The sequence below is a fragment of the Microcaecilia unicolor genome, chromosome 1 (genome assembly GCF_901765095.1).
Source record: "Microcaecilia unicolor chromosome 1, aMicUni1.1, whole genome shotgun sequence".
NCBI lineage: Eukaryota > Metazoa > Chordata > Amphibia > Gymnophiona > Siphonopidae > Microcaecilia > Microcaecilia unicolor.
In genome coordinates, this window is record NC_044031.1 from 509,010,159 (window position 1) to 509,034,975 (window position 24,817).

At 42.2% G+C, this 24,817-nt stretch overlaps 1 protein-coding gene across 3 annotated transcripts in view; it reads right to left on the bottom strand.

Moving 5' to 3' along the window:
- MYBL1 (MYB proto-oncogene like 1) overlaps positions 1-24,817 on the bottom strand; it is a 300,163-nt gene that overhangs the window by 186,966 nt on the left and 88,380 nt on the right. The window lies entirely within an intron of this gene.

The window sequence follows — 24,817 nt, forward strand, 5'->3', positions numbered from 1 at the left end:
AAGTCTTTATGTCCTCGCAGAGAGATGGCCTCCAAAACTGGACACAATAATCTAATGGGGCCTCACCAATGACTTGTACAGGGGAAATCAACACCTCCTTTCTTCTTCTGGTTATGCCTTTCTCTACGCAACCTAGCATTCTCTGGGCAACAGACACTGCTTTGTCACATTGTTTTGCTGCCTTGAGATCCTCAGACACTATCACCCCAAGGTCTGTATGTAAACTGCTTTGGTTGTACCACAGAAAATCCTCAGACACTATCACCCCAAGGTCTGTATGTGCTTTGGTTGTACCACAGAAAGGCGGTATATCAAAAGCATTACTCTTACCCTCTCTCCTGATCTGTGTGTATCAATCTCTCACCCCCAGTGCATACTACTCCTTTTCAATTTCTATACATCAAATGCATCACTTTGCACTTCTTCACATTAAACTTCTAACTGCCAAACATTCAACCAGTCTTCTAATTTCTGTAGATCTCTTCTCATGTTGTCCACTCCCTCGTGGAGTCCACTCTGTTGCAAATCTTGATGTCATCCACAAAAAGGCAAACTTTTCCTTGTAACTCTTCAGCAATGTTGCTCACAAATATGTTGAACAGAATCAGCCCTAGTACCGATCCCTGAGGCACTCCACTACTTACTTTTCTACCTCTGAGTAAACTCCATTTACCACCACCCTCTGCTGTCAGTCAACCAGTTCACCACTTTATACCCTAACTTTAGCCCACTGAGTTCATTTATGAGCCTCCAATAAGGGACTGTGTCAAAGGCCTTATTGAAATCCAAGGAGACTGAACGTAGCACATGTTTACTATCCAATTCTCTGGTCACCAAGTCAAAGAAATCAGATTTGTTTGCCATGAGTTTCCTTTGGTGAAACCATGATGCCTCAGATCTTGTAACCCGTTTGATTCCAGGAAACTCACTATCCTTTCCTTGAGCAGCACCTCCATTACCTTTCCCACTTCTCCCATCTCCACTTTTGAGAAAAGGGACCACATCTACTCTTCTCCAATCCAGTGGAACCTCCCCCATCTTCAAGGATTTATTACACAAATCTTTAAGAGAGCCATCCAGAACCTTTCTGAGCATCCTCAAGATTCTGGGATGGATTTTGCCACATAGCTTTTGTCCACTTTCAGTTTTTCAAGTTGTTTATAAACGCTTTCTTCCATAAACAGTACAGTATCAACTTCATTTTCATATGTACTTTTATCAGCTGTCCAAGATCCTACACTAGGATTTTCTTTGGTGAAGACAGAAATATTTGTTAAGCACATCTGCTTTTGCCTCATCACTCTCCACATAGCGTTCATAGCATCTTTCAATCTTACAATTTCATTTCTAGTCTTCTTCTGTTCACTAATATACCTGAAAAAAGTCTTTTTACGATTTTAGCTATTTGTTCTTCCACCAGAGTCTTTGTCAGCCGTATTTCTCTCTCCACTTCTTTTAGTTTTATCTGGTAATCTCTTCTGTGCTCCTCTTCTTGTGTTCTTTTGCCTTTATTTGGTCTGTGACTTGTTTGGTGAACTATATCGATTTACTTTTTCTCTTGTTCTCACTGAGCAGAGGATTTCAAAGTGTCATCAACAATGATCCTTTTCCTGGTCGATGACACCTTGCATTACACAGCTATAGTTCAGGTTCCTCTTTCCCACATGCATCATTTTGCACTTGCTCACATTAAAAGTTATCTGCCATTTGGATGCCCAGTCTCCCAGTCTCCCAGTCTCGTAAGGTCCTCTTGTAATTTTTCATGCTACAAAACGGATTTTTCCCAAAGGAAAAAGGAAAAATCTTACTCACCCCAATACCCAAAGACACAAAGAAAAACGCTAGTGAAATAACTAACTACAGACCAGTTGCATCTATACCACTAATAACCAAAATAACAGAAGGAGTGGTAACCAAACAACTCATAAGTTATCTTGACAAGTTCTCAATACAGCATGACGCCCAATCAGGATTCCGTTCGAATCACAGCACAGAAACAGTATTAACTACCCTACTGACCAAATTTAAGCAACTGATCGTAACCGGCTCCCATATACTCCTCCTACAATTTGACATGTCAAGTGCCTTTGACATGGTTGACCACGGAATCCTATTACACATTCTTGAATATTTCGGCATCGGAGGCAATGTCCTAAATTGGTTCAAGGGGTTCTTAACCTCACGCTCATACCAAGTCACATCAAATTCAACCACATCTGCCGCATGGACACCTGAGTGCGGAGTACCGCAGGGATCTCCCCTCTCGCCAACAATTTTCAACCTACTGATGACCCCACTGGCAAAACTTCTATCAAACCATAATCTTAACCCTTACATTTATGCCGATGATGTAACGATATATATTCCTTTTAAACAAGACATCAATGAAATCTCCAACGAAATCAACCAAAGTCTACACATCATGAACACCTGGGCAGATGCATTCCGACTGAAATTGAATGCAGAAAAAACTCAATGCCTCATACTAACCTCCCAATACAACACAACCAAATTTACCGCTATCAACACACCTAAACTAAACTTGCCAATATCAGAAAATTTAAAAATCCTTGGAGTCACAATCGACCGCCACCTTACACTTGAGACTCACGCGAACAACACAACAAAAAAGATGTTCTTCTCCATGTGGAAACTGAAAAGAATAAAACCATTCTTTCCAAGATCTGTCTTCCGCAACCTAGTACAATCACTCGTACTCAGCCATCTGGATTACTGCAACTCACTGTACGCAGGATGCAAAGAACAAATAATGAGAAAACTTCAAACAGCCCAGAATACAGCAGCCAGACATCTTCGGAAAACCAAAATACGAAAGCGCAGCACCCTTACGTGAGAAACTACACTGGCTCCCACTCAAGGAACGTATCACCTTTAAATTATGCACGTTATAAAGGTTCCGTTGTATCGTTGTAATGTTATGACTTTATTAAACAATTGCTGAAATATAAAGTTGTAAGAAGGGGAGGGGTTTGGGAGAAGAGAAAATGGAATAAGTGATTGATGCAGATACATATGTTGTTGCAATGCTGTACGAAGTCTCCAAGTTGCATTGTATTGTGCATTTCGTCAATAAAAAAGTTTAAACATAAATTATGCACGTTAGTTCACAAAATCATTCACGGTGAAGCCCCTGCATACATGTCCGACTTAATAGACCTGCCACCCAGAAACGCTAAAAAATCATCCAGAACTTTCCTCAACCTTCACTTCCCTAAGTGCAAAGGCATAAAGTACTACATGCATCAACCTTCTCCTACATGAGCACGCAACTCTGGAATGCACTACCACGCAACCTGAAAATGATCTATGAATTAACCGACTTCCGCAAACGATTGAAGACCTATCTCTTTGAAAAAACATACTGCAAGGATCAAAACACATAAATCCCATATACACCATAATAATGCCTCAAGACATTAACTCACGTACTCCATTTCCCCGCACTCTCTCCCATTCAATAATCTACCCACAGATAAAAACTGTTATACCCCATCGCTCTCTTGCTATTATTCGATCACCCTAGTAATCCCCCAACGTCATATCCTATAGTTTCTACACCCCAAAGATGATTGACCTGACTGTCTTCCTTAACTATTCACAATGTAACCCATAATCGTAATGTAACAAACTGTATTTCCATCATTTACAATGTATTGTAAGCCACACTGAGCCCGCAAATAGGTGGGAAAATGTGGGATACAAATGCAATTAAATAAATAAATAAATATGCTCTGTAATTTTCTTCTTTATCACAAGTCTCTACCATTTTGCCCATTACCAACATCAGGCTCATCTATCTATAATTTCCCGGATCACCGCTGGAACCTTTTTTAAAAAATCAGCGTTACATTTGCCACTCTCCAATCTTCCGGTACCATGCGAAACAATTGATCGCCTTACTGGTAACTCCACTATCAGACCTACCACCTCTATGCACTTAGGCCCGTCTTCCAGAACCATACTGCTGCCCTCCACAGGCTCTGACGTAATTCCTGCATATTCAAAAGTTTTTTTTACTCAAAAGTCTTATTTTTGCAGTCATCTCCCTTCTCCCAAACCTGTTTGGACTCTTGTGCACTATTTAATTCGCTGGGGAGTGTGCCATCCAGGGTGAGTATTACAAAATTACTTCTGAATGGCAGGGAGCTCCAAGACCAGGCAGCTATCAGGCAGGCTGAGGTCACTTCTTCCTGTTTTTATTTATTAATTAATTTTGCAGATACAGAAAAGGGGGAGGGGGGAGATGTACCCCCTCCAGTCTCTACTGACTCTTACTGAGGTCCTCTTGGCTGATTTTAATATACATGTTGACAATGTTTTTGATCCAGTCATTAAGGCATTTAGCGTATTTTTCTAACTATAAGACGCACCGGACCATAAGACGCACCTAGGTTTTAGAGGAGGGAAATAGGAAAAACATTTTTTTCCTTTTTCCCTCCTCTAAAACCTAGGTGCTCCGGTGCGTCTTGTCCGAATCCCTCCCTCCGAGTTCAGGATCGCCCTCCCCCCGGCCCTGTCACCACTTCTCCCTACTCACGCGATCTTCCCTGGTGGTCTAGTGACGTCGGGGCAGGAAAGAGCCCCCTCTTTCCTGCCCAGCGCGCTGTTCTCCATCCTCCTGTATGCATTGCTGCCTGACTGTCTCGGCGACATTCAAAATGGCCGCCGAGAATTTAAGTCTCGGCGGCCATTTTAAATCACGCCGAGACCGTCAGGCTGCATACAGGAGGATGGAGAGCAGCGCGCTGGGCAGGAAAGAGGGGGCTCTTTCCTGCCCCGACGTCACTAGACCACCAGGGAAGATCGCGTGAGTAGGGAGAAGTGGTGACAGGGCCGGGGGGGGGGGGGGGGGGGAGAGGAGGTACCCTGACGGCGATCCGGAACTCGGAGGGCGGGCGGCCTGCCAGCCAGCCAGCCAAATCTACCTTCGGACTATAAGACGCACCCCCCCATTTTCCTCCCAAATTTGGGGGGAAAAAAGTGCATCTTATAGTCCGAAAAATACGGTAATTGCTTCATTCAAGATCTACAATTTATAAATATATTCTTTAGAAAAGTATTTAGCAAGACAAGCTCTTGACTAGTTCTGTTTTGCACTCAACGGCAACAAATTTAGATCATGAGCCACTTCCTTGGACCGACCATTATTTATTGAACATTTCATTAGCAATCCCATCTACTCTTTTGCCTTGTACTAAACAGTATACTTTTTAAAAAAAAAATTATATTTATTAATGTTAGACCTAGTAGACTTGCCACCCAGGAACGCTAAAAGATCATCCCGCACATTCCTTAATCTTCACTACCCTAGCTGTAAAGGTCTAAAATACAAACTAAGGCATGTGTCGAACTTTTCTTACCTGAGCACACAGTTATGGAACGCATTGCCGCTCAACTTAAAAACTATCTATGAACTAACTAATTTTCGTAAATCGCTGAAGACCCACCTCTTCAACAAGGCATACCACAATGATCAGCAAATGTAACATCTCCACTTTACCTATAATCAGAACTGTTTTTCTCTTATATCTGCTTATTTAATTTCTTGTTTAATTCAATTGCTAAATTTCTACTATGTCATCCATGTGCTCTATGTAACACTAACTGTTATCTTCCAATCTATTATCTACCAATAACGATATATTGTAAGCCACATTGAGCCTGCAAATAGGTGGGAAAATGTGGGCTATAAATGCAACAAATAAATAAAATAAATAGATATTTTGTATATCACCACAAGTATCCACTGTCTAACAGAAATCTTGAAAAGAAAAGTATATATACTATAATAGAGTAAACAATGTTGAAATCACAATACTTAAATTTTCAAATTAGACCACTAATCATAATAATAGAAGGGGGCAGAGTATCCGATATGTCAGAGAAAAGTACATAAAGAAAAAAATATAATTCAAGCAAGGTTTAACTGCAATGTCACTTCCTCACCATTTATAACCCTCTGTTATCAACAATAGGCAAACTGGTTGGTCCAGACACCTTCTTAATATCCAGAAATGAACATAATTCTACAGGGAGAAATATATATTGAGCATTAAAATATTTCATCAAGTATTTGTACAGGTATTGCTCCTTAAGGAAATGGCTTCCAGCCGAGCGGATGCATCTCTTCTGTGCAGCCCAAGCTATACCCGGATATATTCATATTCTGTCTCCCATGAACAATGTAGTTGAATTTTGAAAATAAAGTCTCGGAATGGCATTTAAATCTTGTTCAAAGACAAAGTTCACCAACAGGTGATTCTATCCTGTATTTCCTCTACAGTAGTTTCTGAACTTGCAGATATGTCCAAAGCCTGTTGAGCATTACCATCAGTTCTATTTTTTTCTCCCAGGTAGGAAGTAAACCTTATTAGTGGAAGGTAAGCAAACCTTATTAGTGGAAGGAAAATCAGACTTCCATCCCTAATACTTCTACTATATATTTCTTACATGTAAATAATGGTGGTTTCCCATAAACCTGTGAGAAAATTAAAATCCCTCAAATTTAAATGTCGCAGATGGGTTTTCAACTTGCTCCAACTTCCTGTGTACAGTGGTTTTATTTTTAACTAATGCACAATCATAAGTACATAAGTATTGCCATACTGGGAAAGACCAAAGGTTCATCAAGCCCAGCATCCTGTTTCCAACAGTGGCCAATCCACATCACAAATACCTGGCAAGATCCCAAAAAGTACAAAACATTTTATACTGCTTATCCCAGAAATAGTGGATTTTCCCCAAGTCCATTTAATGACGATCTATGAACTTTTCCTTTAGGAAGCTGTCCAAACCTTTTTAAAACTCTGCTAAGCTAACCGCCTTTACCATATTCTCTGGCAACGAATTCCAGAGTTTAATTACACATTGAGCGAAGAAAAATTTTCTACGATTCGTTTTAAACTTACTACATTGTAGCGTCATCGCATGCCCCCTAGTCCTAGTATTTTTGGAAAGCATAAACTGACGCTTCACATCTACCTGTTCAACTACACTCATTATTTTATAGACCTCTATCATATCTTCCCTCTCCGCCTTTTCTCCAAGCTGAAGAGCCATAGCAGCTTTAGCCTTTCCTCATAGGGAAGTCGTCCCATCCCCTTTATCATTTTTGTTGCCCTTCTCTGCACCTTTTCTAATTCCACTATATCTTTTTTGAGATACGGTGACCAGAATTGAACACAAAATTCAAGGTGCGGTCGCACCATGGAGCAATACAAAGGCATTATAACATCCTCATTTTTGTTTTCCATTTCTTTCCTAATAATACCTAATATTCTATTTGCTTTCTTAGCCGCAGCAGCACACTGAGCAGAAGGTTTTAATGTATCATCAACGACGACACCTAGATCCCTTTCTTGGTCCGTGACTCCTAACGTGGAACCTTGCATGACATAGCTATAATTCGGGTTCCTCTTTCCCACCTGCATCACTTTGCACTTGCTCACATTAAACGTCATCTGCCATTTAGACGCCCAGTCTCCCAGTCTCGTAAGGTCCTCTTATAATTTTTTCACAATCCTCCCGCGATTTAACGACTTTGAATAACTTTGTGTCATCAGCAAATTTAATTACCTCACTAGTTACTCCCATCTCTAGGTCATTTATAAATATGTTTAAAAGCAGCGGTCCCAGCACAGACCCCTGGGGAACCCCACTAACTACCCTTCTCCATTGAGAATAATGACCATTTAACCCTACTGTCTGTTTTCTATCTTTTAACCAGTTTTTAATCCACAATAAAACACTACCTCCTATCCCATGACTCTCCAAATTTCCTCTGGAGTCTTTCATGAGGTACTTTGTCAAACGCCTTCTGAAAATCCAGATACACAATATCAACCGGCTCCCCTTTATCCACATGTTTGTTCACCCCTTCAAAGAAATGTAGTAGATTGATAAGGCAAGATTTCCCTTCACTAAATCCATGTTGACTTTGTCTCATTAATCCATGCTTTTGAATATGCTCTGTAATTTTGTTCTTAATAATAGTCTCTACCATTTTGCCCGGCACTGACGTCAGACTCACCCGTCTATAATTTCCCAGATCTCCTCTGGAACCTTCTTTAAAAATCGGCGTTACATTGGCCACTCTCCAGTCTTCCGGTACCACACTCGATTTTAAGGATAAATTACATATTTCTAACAATAGCTCTGCAAGCTCATTTTTCTGTTCTATCAGTACTCTGGGATGAATACCATCCGGTCCAGGAGATTTGCTACTCTTCAGTTTGTAGAACTGCACCATTACATCCTCCAGGTTTACAGAGAATTCATTCAATTTCTCTGACTCGTCAGCTTCCAATACCATTTCCGGCACCGGTATCCCAACCAAATCTTCCTCGGTGAAGACCGAAGCAAAGAATTCATTTAATCTCTCCACTACGGCTTTGTCTTCCCTGATTGCCCCTTTTACTCCTCGGTCATCTAGCGGTCCAACCGACTCTTTTGTTGGCTTCCTGCTTTTAATATACCTAAAAAAAATTTTTACTATATGTTTTTGCCTCTAACGCAATCTTTTTTTTGAAGTCCCTCTTAGCCTTATCAGTGCTTTGCATTTGACTTGACATTCCTTATGCCGTTTCTTATTATTTTCAGTCAGTTCCTTCTTCCATTTTCTGAAGGATTTTCTTTTAGCTCTAATAGCTTCCCTTCACCTCACTTTTTAACCACACCAGCTGTCGTTTGGTCTTCCGTCCTCCTTTTTTAATAAGCTGAATATATTTGGCCTGGGCTTCATGGATGGTGTTTTTGAACAGCATCCATGCCTGATGTAAATTTTTAACCCCTGCAGTCGCTCCTCTGTTTTCTTTTCACCGTTCTTCTCATTTTATCATAGTCTCCTTTTTTAAAGTTAAGCACTAACGTATTTGATTTCCTATGTATACTTACTTAAAAGCTAATATCAAATCCGATCATATTATGATCACCGTTATCAAGCAGCCCCAGCACCATTACCTCCCGCACCAGATCATGCGCTCCACTAAGGACTAGGTCTAGAATTTTTACTTCTCTCATTGGCTCCTGTACCAGCTGCTCCATAAAGCTGTCCTTGATTTCATCAAGGAATTTTACCTCCCTAGCGTGTCCCGATGTTACATTTACCCAGTCAATATCAGGGTAATTGAAATCACCCATTATTATTGTGTTGCCCAGTTTGTTTGCGTCCCTAATATCCTTTCACATTTCTGCATCCGTCTGTTCATCCTGGCCAGGCGGACGGTAGTACACTCCTATCACTATACACATGGAATTTCAATCCACAGTGATTCCAAGACGTATTTTGTTTCCTGTAGAATTTTCAATCTATTTGATTCAAGGCTCTTGTTAATATACAATGCTACCCCTCCACCAATTCGATCCACCCTATCACTACAATATAATTTGTACCCCGGTATGACAATGTCCCAATGGTTATCCTCCTTCCACCAGGTCTCAGAGATGCCTATTATATCTCATTTTTCATTTAGTGCAATATATTCTAACCCTCCCATCTTTTTTCTTAGGCTCCTGGCATTCACATGTAGACATTTCAATGTTTGTTTGTTGTTCCTATACATCATGCTCAGTACTTGACAGTATTAATTTGCAATCTTTTGTCTGATTTTTATTTAAGGACACCTGATCTACTACAGTGTATTTTCCAACCTAACTATCAGGATACCCTATCTTCCCTGTTTTGGTGATATCTTTGGAAGATACCTTATTCCGAACCATGCGCTTTTGAGTGACTGTCAGCCTTCCCCCACTCTCCAGTTTAAAAGCTGCTCTATCTCCTTTTTAAATGCCGATGCCAGCAGCCTGGTCCCACCCTGGTTAAGGTGGTGACCATCCTTTCGGAATAGGCTCCCCCTTCCCAAGACTGTTGCCCAGTTCCTAACAAATCTAAAACCATCCTCCCTGCACCATCATCTCCATCCATGCATTGAGACTCAGGAGCTCTGCCTGTCTCTTGGGCCCTGCACATGGAACGGGTAGCACTTCAGAAAATGCTACCCTAGAGGTTCCAGATTTGAGCTTTCTACTTAACAGCCTAAATTTGGATTCCAGAACCTCTCTCCCACATTTTCCTATGTCACTGGTACCCATATGTACCAGCACTATCTAAAATCCTATCCAGGTGATGCACGAGGTCCGTCAACTTCGCACCAGGCAAGCGAGCAGGCAATCCTCATGTCCACCAGCCATCCACCTATCTACATGCCTAATAATCGAATCACCAACTACAACAACCATCCTAACCCTTCCCACCTGGGCACTAGCCGCTGGAGACACATCCTCGGTGCAAAAGGATATTGCATTCCCTGGTGTGCTGGTCCTGTCTACAGGATTACTTCCAGCCTCAACAGGGTGATGCTCTCCTTTTAGAAGGCCTCCCTCCTACAAGGCAGCACAGGGGCTGCCAGATTGGAGGTGGGACTTCTCTACAACGTCCATATAGGCCTCCTCTATGTACCTCTCTGTCTTCCTCAGCTCCACCAAGTCTACTACTCTAGCCTCAAGAGAACAGACTCGTTCTCTGAGCGCTATGAACTCGTATGTGTGCTCAATGCAAAGAGTTCCTAGCTGTCAGAGAATGAGTCCATTCTCTTGAGGCTAGAGTAGTAGACTTGGTGGAGCTCAGGTTGACAGAGAGGCAAGAAACATGGGTGAACTGTTAAGATCTAAGTCCCATTTAGAACATAAGTTCGTAGGAGAAGCTAAAGGGAGCCATAAGCCGTGCACAAGATATGTTTACTGCAGATATGTATGGCAAACTGATCAGGTAACCCACCCAAAAACTGGTAGACCTTTTTATTTTACTACTGTTACCAATTGTGAGTCAGTTCAAGTGGTGTACGGAATTACATGTCCCTGCAAAAAATGGTATATCGGATTTACCACACGGAAGATCAAACAACATATAGCAGAGCATGTCAGCAATTTGTGTCTTTCTAAGAAAGAAGTCCCATTAGTAGAGCATTGGATTGCCCAACAACATACAATCTCAGATTTAAAATACCTTGTGTTAAAACAAATAATCACTCCACATGGAGGAGATGTAGCCAAAGTATTGAAACGCAGAGAAAAAAGATTCATATTTCTTTGGGACACGGTTGCCCCTAGAGGCCTGAACCGTGAAATTGAATGGATACATGTATGATGAAATTGATACGTCACTTCCGATAATAGATTTAAATGGCGCGCAAGCGCTGGTGTTTTTTCAGTCAGCCCGGGAAGAGCAGAACGGCGCACTCATTTGGTAAGACTCTAAATTTTGACAAGACATGCTAGAGATTTTATTTAAAAGCGTATGGATATGTAGTTTTCAAGCACGGTCATACAATTGTAGGATTACAGCATACTGATGATATAATATCTATCTTTCAATCTAGATATCACAATGCAAGCAAGCATTGTCAGTAGTCCTTGACTAAGTTCTCCTGACGACACGATGACGAAACACACGATGTGTTGAGAACGAGAGTGAAAAAATTAGAATGAGAAAATGAGAAGTAATGAACTTCATATTTATAATGAGATCGTATAAAACTCAAATGAAGAAAGAAAGTTTTTAGACACAAGCACAGATCACTAGAAATAGATCGGAGACACTACAGAAGAGCACCCAATGGATTCTAGCCACAGACCATACAGCCCCAAGATAAGTACCCAATTTGCTACTTTTTAGCAAGCGACTATTGAAGAAATTATAAACATAGTAGATGACGGCAGAAAAAGACCTGCACGGTCCACCCAGTCTGCCCAACAAGATAAACTCACATGTGCCATTTTTTGTATATACCTTACCTTGATTTGTACCTGTCTTTTTCAGGGCACAGACTGTATAAGTCTGCCCAGCACTATCCCCACCTCCCAACCACCAGCCCTGCCTCCCACCACCGGCTAAGATTCTATTTCCTTCAAGAATAGGGAATTTTAGATCAACACCAATTTGGCTTTAGAAAGGCCATGATAAAGAAACATTGCTGATAGAAGAAATTATAAAGTATCAATCAGGTGGTAGGTAGGGCTAAGGTGCGATGATGTTTGGGTTTACATGTTGCTTTTCAGTAGTCCAGCCTCATTAGCAGCACATGTTTACTGAGCACTTATATATCATTAGACAGATACTGTCACCTTGTTTCACTTGTTAATCACAGCATATAAAAAAAGAAAAAAAGATTATATTAGTATTCAACAACGGTTTCCATTGCATTTATATAAAAGTATAACGCTGAAACCAGGACGTTTTTTGTTACCCCAGAATTGCTTTAGTAATTAAATTTTAACTGCCAGACCCTCGACCATTCTTCTAACGTTCGGAGATCCCTTCTCATTGTTTCTACTCCCTCCAGGGTATCCACTCTATTGGCTATTTTCGTGTCATCTGCAAAAAGGCAAACCTTTCCTTCCAACCCTTCAGCAATATCTCCCACAAATATATTAAACAGAATAGGCCCCAGCACCGCCCCCTGAGGAACTCCACTGCTCACCTTCCTTTCCGCCAAGCGGATTCCATTTACCACCACCCTCTGCCACCTGTCGGCCAACCAGTTTCTTAACCAGTTCACCACTTTCGGTCTTAAGTTCAACCCTTTCAGCTTATTCTCGAGTCTTCTGTGGGGGACCGTATCAAAGGCTCTGCTGAAGTCCAAGTAGATTACATCTAGAGCACGTCCCTCATCCAGTTCTTTGGTCACCCAGTCAAAAAAGTCAATAAGATTCGTTTGGCAGGATTTTCCTTTGGTAAAAGCCATGTTGCCTCGGGTCCTGTAACCCGTCAGTTTCTAGAAAGTTAACTACCCTTTCTTTCAGCAACGACTCCACTATTTTTCCTACCACCAACGTGAGACTTACCGGTCTGTAATTTCCCACTTCTTCCCTGTCTCCACTTCTGTGAAGAGGGACCACATCCACTCGTCTCCAATCTCACGGAACCTCTCCCGTCTCTAAAGATCTATTAAATAAATCTTTAAGAGGTCCCGCCAGGACCTCTCTGAGCTCCTTCAGTATCCTGGAATGTATCCCATCCGGCCCCATAGCTTTGTTCACCTTCAGATTCTCCAGCTGTTTATAAACTCTCTTTCTTCCGTAAATGGCGCAGTATCCACTCCATTCCCAGATGTTCCCTCGGCAGCCAACTGCAGTCCTTCTCCAGGATTTTACTCCATGAACACCGAAGGGAAATAATTGTTTAGCACGTTCGCTTTATCTTCATCACTCTCCACATAGCCACTCTCATTATCTTCAGTCTCGCCATTCCATTCCTATTTCTTCTAACTTTCTCCAATATATCTGAAAAAGGTCTTGTCACTTCTCTTTACATCTTTAGCCATTTTTTCTTCTACTCGCGCTTTCGCTAGCCATATTTCCCTCTTTGTTTCTTTCCGTTTAATCCGATAATCTTTTCCGTGATCCTCTCGTTGCGTTCTTTTGTATTTCTTGAACAAAGCCTCTTTTGCTCTTATTTTTTCAGCTACTTGTTTGGAGAACCATATAGGCTTCCTGCTTCTCTTGTTTACTTTCCTCACAAAAAGATCAGTCGCCACGTTTACAGCAGCCTTTAGCTTGGACCACTGTTTTTCCAATTCTCCTACGCCTTCCCACACCAACAGCTCCTTCTTCAGGTATTCCCCCATTTTATCAAAATCAGTACATCTGAAATACAGTACTTGAGTTTTGTGTGTCTGCCTTCGTCCTTATAGCAAACCATACGGTGTGATGATCACTATTACACAGGTGGGCACCCACCCGGATATCGGAAACACCATCTCCTTTAGTGAGCACTAGATCCAGCATCGACCCTTCCCTCGTGGGTGCCATCACCATTTGTCTGAGCAAGGCACTTTGACAGGCATCCGTTTCCGATTCCGCAGACGGGACGTTCCAATCCATGTCAGACAAATTGAAATCTCCCAAAAGTAGCACCTCCCCTTTCATACCAATCTTTTGAATAGCTTCTATCAGATCCTTGACTAACTTCTCAGTTTGCACAGGAGGTCTGTAGGTAACTTCCGTCTGGATACAGGTTCCGTCTTCTCTTTCCAGGAAGATCCTTAAAGCTTTTTAATTTCCACAGGTTCCCTGCATTTCAGCCGCTCTGATATTCTCTCTCACATACAGAGCCAATCCTCCACCTCTTCGGCCCTCTATCCTTCGTAAAAAGATTATAGCCCGGTAAGATCACATCCCATTCAAGAGAATCGTTGAACCACATCTCCGTAATAGCAACAATAGCCAAGTTTCCTTCAAACATCAGGGCTTGCAAGTCTTAAACCTTTTTACTTAGACTACAAGCATTTGTGCACATAGCTTTCCATGTGCTTAGTGAGTTTGGGTGTTTTTTTATATTTATATGACCTTTCCCTCTGCCATCATGTTTATTCTGGGGGTGACTTTCCGAAATCCCCTGTTTCCTATTGTCACCCCCACCCTCTAGTTTAAATGTCTAGAAACATACAGTCTGAATTTCTCCCCAAGGATCCTTTCTCCCATCACAAAAAGATGTATCCCATCATTACAGTACAGCCTGTTATTTTTCCACGTATTACCCCATTCTCCTATGTATCTGAAACCTTCTTCTTTACACCAAGACTCAAGCCACTTATTGAATTCCTGTTTTGCGTAGTCTTTCCTCTCCCCTCCCCAACGTAGGAATTACTTCAGAAAAAGCCACAGTCCGAACCACAGATTTTAGTCCCTCCCCAAACTTCTGGAACGCTCTCTGTGCTGTAAACTTGCTATTGTTGGCCAGGTCATTTATCCCCAAGTGAATTACATCAGCGTTAGAAAACTCGCTCTCTTCTCAGATCACTTTCAGTATTTGGTCTGTACATCTTGTAGCTGAAGATCCTGGAAGACGTTTCATTATGTTGGAACCCCTGAACTGTGCTCCTAAGTTAATGCCTCTGATAATGGAGTCTCCGAGCAGTAATAATTTTCTGCTTTTCACAATTCTGTCGTCATTAGTTGAGGGATGTTTCTGGGGTTGTGCTATTTTCATTACCTCTGGTTCTACCACACTACTTCTTTTTTCACTATCATAATGATGCAACACTGCAAAAGAATTTGACAGGGGCAAAGCTTGGAAGGGCGAGTGTTTCTGTGTCACAGATCTTAGTCTACCAGAGCCTACTGTGACCCATCTATTCCTCTGATGTTTCATTCTCTGAGGCAGTGGTGGTGGTAAATTACCTGGGAAATGAGTAATCCTGGACGCTTCTTTAATTGTAGTTAATTCCTTCTTGAGTTTGTTGATCTCTTCTTTCAAGGCTGATATTTGGAGACAGATAGGACAAGCTCTAAGGTTCCAGATAGTTTGCCTTAGGATTAAAGCAGAACATATATTGCACTGAATGAAGATCATAATGATGTGATTCACAAGTGTGAAAAGGTGAACTATGAGAGGGAATAACAAGAATTAGGATTGACCAATTAAGTGTAATGAACATACTTGTCCCTTAATTGCCCTATATAAATTGAGTTTACCTAGGGGTGGGTGGTACTAGGACACAGGTAACCTCCGTTACCAATCAAACCAAGTCTGAAAATGCCCATTGCAGCTCCCAGCTCACAAGGTAAACTTAGGTTCTACTACCCAGCTTAAAACAAAATTGCCCCTCCTCCAGAGCCATGAGTCACCAGATGCTATGTAACCAAAATTGATTGAATTAAGTCTCTGGCAGTGTAGATTCAACACACAATTCTAATGAAAACAGACACCAGATTCAATGTCACCAGATTAAGTCACAGGTTTAAAACACAGTTCCAATGAAAACACCTTTAAGACAATTCCAGCATAAAAAGATGAAATCACTAGCACAAATATTCAAAATACAATTCTCTAAAATCCCTTTTAAGACAATACCAGCATAAAAATATAAAATCACAGTGCAATATAGGCAATAGGATAGAGACAGATAAGGAACTTATAGAGGTCAGACGCTCTACAAGTGAAAGGCCAGGTTTTTTTGGTTTGTTTGTTTTGTGTTAATAGGATAGAATAAAAAGGGAGTGAAATAGAATAAAGGAGTCAATAGTTTAACAGGAAGATACTAAGAGATATTAAGAGCAGGACACAGGTAATCTCAGTTACCAATCAAACCAAGTCTGAAAATGCCCAGCGCAGCTCCCAGCTCACAAGGTAAACTTAGGTTCTACTACCCAGCTCAAAACAAAATTGCCCCTCCTCCAGAGCTAAAACTAAAACTCATAGTAACAACTTTTTCAGGTACATCAGAAGCAGAAAGCCTGCAAGGGAATCCGTGGGACTGTTAGATCACGAAGAAGCAAAAGGGGCACTCAAGGAGGACAAGGCCACTGTGGAGAAAATGTATGAATTCTTTGTTTCTTGTCTTTACAAAAGAAAATGTAAGAGATAGTTTTCAAGGGCAATGGATGCAGAAGAACTGAAAGAGATCTCAGTGAACATGGAAGATGTACTGAGCCAAATTAATCACCTGGACCGGATGGCATACATCCAAGTGTACTCAAAGAACTCAAGCAGGAAGTTGCTGATCTGCTGTTAGTAATATGTAACCTGTCGTTAAAATCATCCGTAGTACCTGAAGATTGGAAGGTGGCTAATGTGACGCCGATTTTGGCCTCGATAAGCACAGTGCAGCCTTCAGTCTGCAATATTGCCACTCTCCCTCCCCTATTTTATTTAATACTTTTGTTCCCCCCCTCAATGCTCTTCTTCAAAACTTAGGTGTTACTTTGAATATGTAGTAAAACTTGCCGCAGAGACGAAAACTTATATTAAACACTCTTTTCAGGTATATCAAAAGCAAGAAGACTGAAAGGGAATCTGTGGGGCCGTTGGATCAGGAAGGAGCAAAAGGAGCACTCAGGGAGGACAAGTCCATAGCGGAGAAAGTGAATGAATTCTTTGCTTCAGTCTTTATGGAAGAAGATGTAAGAGATCTGCCTGTACCAGAAATGGTTTTCAAGGATGATGATGCGGAGGAACTGAAAGAAATCTTGGTGAACCTGAAGACGTACTAAGCCAAATCGACATGTTAAAAAGTGATTAATCACCTGGACTGGATAGCATACATCCAAGGGTACTCAAAGAACTCAAACATGAAATTACTGATCTGCTGTTAGTAATATGTAACCTGTTGTTAAAATCATCCATAGTACCTGAAGATTGGAGGGTGGCCAATGTGACGCCGATTTTAAAAAAGGGTTCTAGGGGTGATCCAAGAAATTATACACCAGTAAGCCTGAAGTTGGTGCCAGGCAAAATAGTGGAACTATCATAAAGAATAAAATTTGAGAACACGTAGACAAACATGGTTTAATGGGACAGAGTCAGCATGGATCCAGGCAAAGGAAGTCTCGCCTCACCAATTTGCTTCATTTCTTTGAAGGCGTGAACATGTGGAAAAAGGTGAGCCGATTGATGTAGTGTATCTAGATTTTCAGAAAGCTCTTTGATAAAGTTCCTCATGAGTCAAGGCATAGGAGGCAAAGTTCTGGTGTGGATTAGGAATTGGTTATTGGACAGAAAACAGAGGATAGGGTTAAATGGTCATTTCTCTCAATGGAGTGGGGTGAACAGTGGAATGCTGCAGGGATCAGTACTAGGACTGGTGCTATTTAACACATTTATAAATGATATGGAAATCGCAACAACGAGCGAGGTGATTAAATTTGAAGATAAAAAACTATTCAAAGTTGTTAAAACACGTGAGAACTGTGATATATTGCAGGAAGACCTTAGGAAACTGGAAGACTGGGCGTCCAAATGGCAGATGAAATTTAATGTGGACAAATGCAAGGTGATGCATATTGGAAAGAATAATCCAAATCATAGTTACCTGATGCTAGGGTCCACCTTGGGGGTCAGCTGGCAGCATCCAAAAAAGCAAACAGGATGCTAGAAATTATTAGGACAGGGATGGTGAATAAGACCGAAAATACTATACTACTACTACTTATTTCTATAGCGCTACTAGACGTACGCAGCGCTGTACACCTGAACATGAAGAGACAGTCCCTGCTCGACAGAGCTTACAATCTAATTAGGACAGACAATCAGGACAAACAAGAGATAAGGGAATATTAAAGTGAGGATGATAAAATCAGGGTTCTGAATAAGTGAATAAGGGTTAGGAGTTAAAAGCAGCATCAAAAAGGTGGGCTTTTAGCTTAGATTTGAAGACGGCCAGAGATGGAGCTTGACGTACCGGCTCAGGAAATCTATTACAGGCATATGGTGCAGCAAGATAAAAGGAACAGAGTCTGGAGTTAGCAGTGGAGAAGAAAGGTGCCAATAAGAGAGATTTACCCAGTGAACTGAGTTCCCAGGGAGGAATGTAGGCAGAGATGAGAGTAGAGAGGTACTGAGGAGATGCAGAGTGAATGCACTTATAGGTCAATAAGAGGAGTTTGAACTGTATGCAGAAACGGATAGGAAGCCAGTGAAGTGACTTGAGGAGAGGGCTAATATGAACATAACGACACTGGCGGAATATTAGTCGTGCAGCAGAATTTTGAACAGATTGAAGAGGAGAGAGATGGCTAAGTGGGAGACCTGTGAGAAGTAAGTTGCAATACTCTACGTGAGAGGTGATAAGAGTGTGGATAAGGGTTCCGGTAGTGTGCTCAGAAAGGAAAGGGTGAATTCTGGTGATATTATAGAGAAAAAAACGACAGGTTTTAGCAGTCTGCTGAATATGTTGAGAGAAGGAGAGGGAGGAGTCGAAGATAAACCCAAGGTTACGAGCCGATGAGACAGGAACGATGAGAGTGTTATCCACAGAAATAGAGAATGGGGGAAGAGGAGAGGTTGGTTTAGGGGGAAAGATAAGAAGCTCAGTCTTGGTCATGTTTAGTTTCAGATGGCGCTGAGACATCCAGGCAGCAATGTCAGACAGGCAGGCTGATACTTTGGCCTGGATTTCGGCTGAGATTTCTGGTGTGGAGAGGTAGATCTGGGAGTCATCAGCATAGAGATGATATTGAAAACCATGGGATGAGATCAGAGTACCAAAGGAAGAAGTATAGATGGAGAAAAGAAGAGGTTCCAGGACAGATCCCTGAGGTACACCAACTGACAGTGGGACAGAAGTAGAGGAGGATCCACTAGAGTATACACTAAAGGTACGCTGGGAGACATAAGAAAACCAGGAAAGAACAGAGCCCTGAAATCCAAGTGAGGACAGCGTATCAAGGAGTAGGCTGTGATCAACAGTGTCAAAAGCAGCAGATAGATCGAGAAGGATGAGGATAGAAAAGAGACCTTTGGATGTGGTCAGGAACAGATCACTGGAGACTTTAACAAGTGCTGTTTCAGTTGAATGAAGGGGGCGAAAGCCAGATTGAAGTGGATCAAGAATAGCTTAGATGAAAGAAAGTCAAGGCAACGGCGGTGAACAGCACATTCAAGTATCTTGGATAGGAAAGGGAAGAGGGAGATGAGGCAATAGTTGGAAGGACAGGTAGGGTCCAATGAAGGTTTTTTAAGGAGTGGTGTGACTACGGCATGTTTGAAGGCATCAGGAACAGTCGCAGTGGAAAGTGAGATTGAGGATATGATAGATACAAGGGATGACAGTAGGAGAAATAGTGTTAAGTAGATGGGTGGGAATAGGATCAGAGGAACAGGTAGTTAGTTTTGAAGAGGAAAGAAGATGAGCAGTTTCCTCTTCAGTGATCTCAGAAAGGGAAGAAAAGGAGACAGGGGTTGGAGTGTTGAGAGAATGGACTAAGGGAAGGAGAGGTGGAGGTGACCTGGTTGAGAATTCAAGTTTAATCTTGTGAACCTTATCATGAAAGTACTCAGCCAGAGTCTGGGGAGAAAGTGAAGGGGGAGTTGGAGGTGAAGACACTGAGGAGAGTTCAGTGTGGCAAAGAGACGTCGAGGGTTTGAGCCAAGAGAATTTGTCAACTGGATGTATGATTCAACAATTTTTTATTGATGACACATAAGCAAAATATACCAAATCACAAGGCATGTCACAAAAATACATTTGTCAACTAGATGTAATAGTCCTGTTTGGCAAATAAAAGAGCAGACTGGAAGGAGGTCAGCAAGAATTTGAAATGTATGAAGTCAGCATGGGCACAGGATTTCAATCAAAGGCGTTCGGCAGAGCGGGCACAGGAACATAGGTAGCGGATTCTAGAGGTCAGCCAAGGCTGGGGTTTGGTACATTTTACAGAACGGGGAATGGGAGGAGCGAGAGTATCCAGAGCAGAGGAGAGAATAGTATTATAGGAAGAGACAGCCTCATTGACAGACTTGGATAACATAGTGGTAGAGAAGAGATTTAAAACACTGGAGGACAGAGTAGAAGGGTCAATAGCCTGAAGAGATTCCTAAATGTATTGGTTAAGATTGGACGGGACTGGGGAGGAGGGTGTTTAATTGTAAAAGGTATCAGATAATGGTCAGAGAGGGGAAGAGTTGAGGCACAGAAACTGGAGAGTGAGCAGAGGATAAGATCAAAACAGTGGCCATTCTGGTGAGTGGGGGCAGTGGAGCACAGTTGAAAATTGAAAGAGGATATTAAAGCAAGAAACTGAGAAGCATAAGAGTCAGAGGAATCATTAGCATGAATGTTAAAATCCCCAAGAATGAGGGAAGGAGATGAAGGTTCAAGAAAGAAGGAAAGCCAGGCATCAAAGTCAGTGAGAAAGAAAGAAAGGGACTTATCGGGGGGGGGGGGGGGGGGGGGGGGGGGTCGATAAATGACTGCTACTCGGAGGCAGAGGAGCAAATAGACGGATGGAGTGGACTTCGAAGGAAGAAACAGTGAGACTGAGGTGGAAGAAGAGGTTGAAATCTACAAGAGAGTGAAAGTAGTAGCCCGACACCACCTCCACGGCCAACCTCCATGGCATAGGGCTACGACTGAAGCAGAGTCTTCAGGGTAAAGCCAAGTTTCAGGTAGGGCAAGCAGATTAAGAGTACGAGAGGTCATGGATGTAGGAAAGTTTGTTACATACAGAGCGGGCATTCCACAGAGCGCAAGAGAAAGGCAAGGAAGAAGGGGGGAGGAGAGGAACAGAAATTAGATTGGAGATATCACGGTGTGACCTGCACAAATAGGATGAGAGCTGATGTGGATGACCAGGATTGGGATTAATGTCCCCAGCGGACAGCAGGAGAAGCAGCAAGAGAGTATGGAGAAGAGTAGGAGAGGTATGACGACAGCGACGAAGGCGAGATGTACTCATATAGAAAGGAGATGGATGAATGGAAGGAAGGACATGTTGAAGGTTGAGAGCTGAGAAAAAGGAAGAGGAAAAAAGAGATGGTGAGATGAATACAGCGGGTGGACAATGTGTTCCTACAGTGTACAGTGGTTTCAGATGGAGAAACAGATTAGGAAGGGACAGTACGAAGAAGAAAATGTGTACTGGAGCCATAAGTAGTAACTGGGAGAAAAATAAATGTAAAGAGAAAATGCCCCAGTGTGCGGCACCTAGCGTGGAGGCCCTGAGTGGATCGGAGTGGACCTGGGAGTCACCCCAGAGAAGGCTGTAAGGATATGCTGATGAGCTGCAAGTCCTCCACGGCACCTGAAAGGCAGCCGGTGGTAGAGCTGGGCACCTCTCAGCCAAGGAAAGGCTTACCAGGGGTTAGGCCGAAGCCAGCATTCCTCCCCGAGGGTCGCTCCATTTTGCATCCACACCTTGAGTATTGCATTCAATTGTGGTCACCGTATCTCAAAGAAGATACAGTGGAATTAGAAAAGGTTCAAAGAAGAGCGACCAAAATGATAAAGGGGATTTAACTTCTCTTGTATAAGGAAAGGCTAAAGAGGTTTGGACCCTTGAGCTTGGAAAAGAGATGGATGAGGGGAGATATGATTGAGGTCTACAAAATCCTGAGTGGTGTAGAACAAGCAGCAGTAAATCGATTTTTCACTGGTTCCAAAAGTTCAAAGACTAGGGGACACTCAAGGAAGTTATAAGAAAATAATTTTAAAACAAAGAGGAGAAAATATTTTTTCACTCAACAAATAGTTAACCTCTGGAAATCTTTGCTGGAGGATGTGGTAACAGCGGTAAGTGTATCTGGTTTTAAAAAAAAGTTTGGACAAATTCCTGGAGGAAAAGTCCATAGTTTGTTATTGGTACAGACATGGGAAGCAACTGCTTGCCCTGGGATTTGTAGAATGGAGTGTTGCCAGAATTTGGGTTTCTGCCAGGTACTTGTGACCTGGCTTGGCCACTGTTTGGAAAACAGATGGACCATTGGTCTGACCCAGTATGGCTACTCTTATGTTCTTAAGATCTTGCTGAAGGCTTCAGAATGCCCAAGAGGAACAGTTTGCTCCTGCTCAGACCCTAGTTAGAATCTCCACAGCTTGACAATATACTCAACTGGTGCATTCTCTTTCATCTGTGGACCTTAAGAGTAAATTCGGCAGAAATATCTCCATGACAAGCTTGCAACTCCTTTGATGCATAGGTAGAAATGGGAGGGAGAGTTAGGAATACAATATGAGGACCATGAGTGGAAGGTTATGGAAGCAGTATTCACCAAAATATCTGTTGCAGGTAACCTGAAGGAAAATAACTATAAGGTTCTCTATTGCTGGTACTTAACACCAGCAAGACTAAGTCATATGCTCTCCGGTGTAACCCCATTCTATTGGAGAGTTTGGGAGAGAGACTATATGGGACATACATGGTAGAACTGTCAAAAGGCAAGAATCTTTTAGAGAACTATTCAGGCTAGATTGCAGTATTAAGAGAGATCCCCTGAGCCCTTGCTAACTTCTTATTTATTAGACCCGTTCCAGGGATAACCCTAGTTCAACAGCAATTAGCCAAGCACACGCTTTTTGCAGTCAGGCTTACTCTGACAACTGCATGGAAAGATGTGGATATCGCTTCTATACTTAAGTAATGGGGAAAGTAAGTTCTATATGCAAGATGCAGCAGTTGCAGGCTGAGCAAAGGGGAGCCGTATCCAAATCGAATACAATTTGCAAGCTCTATCTAGAATCTTCTCCTTAATTTTAGATTCCCACTTGACAGTAGTAAATCACCGGGACCTGATGGTATTCATCCCAGAGTATTAATAGAACTAAAAAATGAACTTGCGGAGCTACTGTTAGAAATATGCAATCTGTCCCTAAAATCGAGTGTAGTACCGGAAGACTGGAGGGTAGCCAATGTTACTCCGATTTTTAAGAAGGGTTCCAGAGGAGATCCGGGAAATTATAAACCGGTGAGTCTGACGTCGGTGCCGGGCAAGATGGTGGAGGCTATTATTAAGAATAAAATTGCAGAGCATATACAAAAACATGGACTGATGAGACAAAGTCAGCACGGATTTAGTGAAGGGAAGTCTTGCCTCACCAATCTAATGCATTTTTTGAGGGGGTAAGCAAACATGTGGACAATGGGGAGCCGGTTGATATTGTATATCTGGATTTTCAGAAGGCGTTTGACAAAGTGCCGCACGAAAGACTCCTGAAGAAATTGCAGAGTCATGGAATCGGAGGTAGGGTATTATTATGGATTAAGAACTGGTTGAAAGATAGGAAGCAGAGAGTAGGATTGCGTGGCCAGTATTCTCAGTGGAGGAGGGTAGTTAGTGGGGTCCCGCAGGGGTCTGTGCTGGGTCCGTTGCTTTTTAATGTATTTATAAATGACCTAGAGATGGGAATAACTAGTGAGGTAATTAAATTCGCCGATGACACAAAATTATTCAGGGTCGTCAAGTCGCAGGAGGAATGTGAACGATTACAGGAGGACCTTGCGAGACTGGGAGAATGGGCGTGCAAGTGGCAGATGAAGTTCAATGTTGACAAGTGCAAAGTGATGCATGTGGGTAAGAGGAACCCGAATTATAGCTACGTCTTGCAAGGTTCCGCGTTAGGAGTTACGGATCAAGAAAGGGATCTGGGTGTCGTCGTCGATGATACGCTGAAACCTTCTGCTCAGTGTGCTGCTGCGGCTAGGAAAGCGAATAGAATGTTGGGTGTTATTAGGAAGGGTATGGAGTCCAGGTGTGCGGATGTTATAATGCCGTTGTATCGCTCCATGGTGCGACCGCACCTGGAGTATTGTGTTCAGTACTGGTCTCCGTATCTCAAAAAAGATATAGTAGAATTGGAAAAGGTACAGCGAAGGGCGACGAAAATGATAGTGGGTATGGGACGACTTTCCTATGAAGAGAGGCTGAGAAGGCTAGGGCTTTTCAGCTTGGAGAAGAGACGGCTGAGGGGAGATATGATAGAAGTGTATAAAATAATGAGTGGAATGGATCGGGTGGATGTGAAGCGACTGTTCACGCTATCCAAAAATACTAGGACTAGAGGGCATGAGTTGAAGCTACAGTGTGGTAAATTTAAAACGAATCGGAGAAAATTTTTCTTCACCCAACGTGTAATTAGACTCTGGAATTCGTTGCCGGAGAACGTGGTACGGGCGGTTAGCTTGACGGAGTTTAAAAAGGGGTTAGATAGATTCCTAAAGGACAAGTCCATAGACCGCTATTAAATGGACTTGGAAAAATTCCGCATTTTTAGGTATAACTTGTCTGGAATGTTTTTACGTTTGGGGAGCGTGCCAGGTGCCCTTGACCTGGATTGGCCACTGTCGGTGACAGGATGCTGGGCTAGATGGACCTTTGGTCTTTCCCAGTATGGCACTACTTATGTACTTATGTACTTATGACATATATTGTTGGGTGACAACCATTTTGATGTGTGTTTGTACTTGAGGGGCAGTCTTAATATGTCACAGTAGTGACTGACTATCAAGGGGGAAAACAAAATGTTAAACCGTTTAAGGTGTAGGGTGGAGAGGAAGGCAGGAAGTAACATTTATTTTTGTTTTTGTA